Source organism: Montipora foliosa, chromosome 1 (assembly GCF_036669935.1).
Source record: "Montipora foliosa isolate CH-2021 chromosome 1, ASM3666993v2, whole genome shotgun sequence".
Taxonomy (NCBI): Eukaryota; Metazoa; Cnidaria; class Anthozoa; order Scleractinia; family Acroporidae; genus Montipora; species Montipora foliosa.
Genome location: NC_090869.1, coordinates 69,517,385 through 69,520,704, shown reverse-complemented (window position 1 = coordinate 69,520,704; position 3,320 = coordinate 69,517,385). Strand labels below are relative to the sequence as shown.

Here is a 3,320-nt window from a genome sequence, read left to right as displayed (position 1 = left end):
CATAAAAGGTAATGATAAATAAGCAAGAACACGACCATGCGCAAGAAAAATGGAGAGATTCCAAATGTTGCCGGATGTATTTCAATTCATCATTTTTTAGAACTATAATGGAGAACTAACTATTTGCTGTTTTTATTTAATCATTTGCAGCACCGGGGAGCTGTAGCAAAGCTAGTGGTTATTTCCCTGATCCATCAGACTGCGCCAAAGTTCATTATTTGCGCCGGAAAAAAGACTTTCTATCAAACAACTGTCCCTCCAGGATTGCTTTTCACAACAAGAACCAGAAGGTTTTGTGATTGGCCCGCGATAACGTAAAATGGGCTGATAAACCATAAAAAAGTAAGGAATAAAGGAGGAAGAGTTAATACACGTTTTTGTTTTAATCGTGACTGATTTCAAAAAGTTGTTTTTCACTTTTTTTATCTTAAGATAAAAAAAAGGCTTTATAAAATGGAGATTTGTGTAGGGAACGCAGGTTACTCGAGTACAATTCTCGAACATCCTAGTGATGTTTTGACAGTTTTTTTCAAATTTGACGACACTTTGCCAGCAGAGCCCGTTTTCTTAACTCGACGAGAAAGGACTCTGCAGAAATCGTTTTTAAAGAGTCTTTATTGAGTATGCGTCAAGTCCGTTGCTTGGAGACAATCTCAAACCTAGCCAAGTCTCGATCGCACTCCTTTTTTCGTACTGAAAGCTCGATTTTTGACTTTCGGCGCCTTGACAAAACTATGATGCGCGCGCTGCCTAAAAAAAACCCCGGTTTGACCGTAGTGACTAGCCCAGAAACCTGGGCTGCGGCGTACTTAAAAATTAGAACTTGACACGAGTTTCCTGTAGAGCCTCACATCCTCGCGCTCTGCCGAGTGTTTAGAGAGGCTTGCTGTGTGGCAGGTGTGAATTTGTACGATGAACCCCCAAGAAAAAACACAACTTATCAAAAATTCATAGGCAAAACAATAATTTACCCTACTGGGGACGAGGATATTTGGGCGCATTGGTCCCTTCACCATTGTGGCCAACCTAAGGGTGATAGGGGGGGGGGATGGGTTTGTTAATCTCTGCATACTCAGGTTTTTCTGCGGGTAATTTTCTGGTTTTTCCCTCTCTTTCAATAACCAAACGTTCAGATTGATGATATTTGAATGTACAGTTTTCCCCAATTTAGGTAACTCATCCTAAGAGGTCTTCGTATTCTTGATACAGGCGGGTGAGAGAGTGGAAAATGAAGACCTCTTCGTTAATTCCACTGAAAACTGTGACGCAAAATTGCCTTTGTAAACCAACATGAACCGTGATAGCTATAAATTATAAAATGGTGTATGGAACGCTCTTACGAAGTTTCATTTAAACGATTTCACAACATTTGCTTCAACTTGCCATTCAGCCCCACAAACTTCCGTAAACGACTTTTTCGAGAGGTTATCGTCAATAAAGAGCTGTCAAAATAATGAAGAAAAAAAACTTGCATTCAACACTCCTATTCTGGGTAACTGTTTGAACAGGTCGTTTCAAACATTGGTGAAAATGTGTAGAGAACATGTTTTGAAAGTGTGTTGCAATCTAATTTTAAAAACTAATTTTAGTAAACGTCTCAATCCATTTTTCTTTTGTCTTAACGTGGAAAATGTCGGGTGGAAATTGAAGTCCGTTTAAAACAAACAATTCGGGGAGTCGGCCGTAAATTCTGAACGGAGAGAGTCCTTGTTCCTAGTTCCCCGTCAACAAGTCCCCAAAATGTGCAAATACAAAGTTGTTTACGTGATGTATGGCGGTCGGATGGCTTGTTCTATGTCAACATCTCTCCCTGACCCTTCCCTTTCAAGCTTTGTTGAATGCATATGCAGCAAAACTAAAGTTGAAACAGTTTAAAGGGCCTTTAGATGCTGGGGGTGAATAGTTTTAGATATATGAATGATGATTTAATAAACTAAAACTAATGTTGAAAAACGTGTCAAAATGCTGAACTTAAATTTTTACCTCGCCTATTTACGTAAAAACCAATAGAGTTGACGGCCATTAAAGAACTGTTCACACCTCATTGGACGCGTGAAGCATAAAATAATTAGAAACAATCACGTCGCCTTCCTCTATCAGCTATAACCATCCAACCTCGAAGAAACGTTTGAATAAAGTATTCGACCAAATTGACATCACTGACCTGCATCGATTTGAATAATCTTGATTGTTTCAGTTTTGTCTTAACGTGCAAGTCGTTTAGTGAATTAAATTTGCTTGCAATTGTGGAATCTTTTTCACAGTTATTTAACCACGAGTCGAGGTATGAAGGGACATCAGCGTTCATTGCGGTTTGACACATATCCGGTGAAAACACTGTATTTCAACGCTTATACTTCTCCACACATTATTATCGATGTTGGTCCAGCAAAATTCGTGCTGGACGCCTTTCCAAAACAATGCTTGGTGCAAAGACTCAATTATGACAACAGACAGTGGCGAGGACATTCTCTGAGCAGCTTGGATCATTTTCAAAGTGTCGCATTTTTCTTTGATTACACAGAAATATCAAACCGTGAGGCGGGAGTCAAACGAACATTGAGGTAAGAGGTCACACAAACTTGGGGTTGATTGCAAAGTCAGACCGTTTGACGTCCAGTTTTGTGCGGCTCCGCGTAATCATGAAAATATGCATTTCATACATTTATCGCCCTTATAAAATCGCTAACTTACTTGTGATCAGCAAATATTCCGAATTTCTGAGGCAGTAACGAGCCGTTACCATCGATAGACTTTTGACATGATCTTCTCATTTTTTTGTGTGTGTTTGGCGTAAATTTGCAACAAGTATTTTATTTTTTACTTACAGTGCAATGTGTGGAGTGACTCTCTTTTTCAGAGGGTGTCGGTATTCGATTCAAGTTTGAGGTGAATTTTGTTGCTAAACTTCCAGGTATTGTAGGGCTGTAATATAAGCTTCTCCTTCTATCCTTCTTTTCCTTTCTTGGCTCCCAAGTAATCTATTGAAGCTCAAAGTCCATGGCTTCAGGCGATCCTTTTGGAATGCTACATAATAGTTAGGTTGTCGAATTTGCAAAACGACCATTGTGTAGTTCACAAAAGTTATAGAAAGCAATCATGTTAGAAAGGTAAAAAAAGCAATCATATTTGATAGGTGCCGGCTAAAATCGAATTCCTGTAGTATTCATACATTAATATTTATTCATTTGTATCTTTGTACACTAATTTTCAGTGCTAGCATGTACCCACAATGTGGCTATTCTGCGGATGCATATTTGGAAAATTAAAACTAATATTTAGCACTTCATGACTGGCCCCAAGGGACGTGATTTTTGTTT

The 3,320-nt window shown here is 38.9% G+C and overlaps 1 pseudogene; it reads left to right on the top strand.

The window, feature by feature from the left end:
• Positions 1-2,559: 2,559 nt before the first annotated feature.
• The window catches only part of LOC138007030 (ATP-binding cassette sub-family C member 4-like), a 10,910-nt pseudogene continuing 10,149 nt past the window's right edge, over positions 2,560-3,320 (top strand).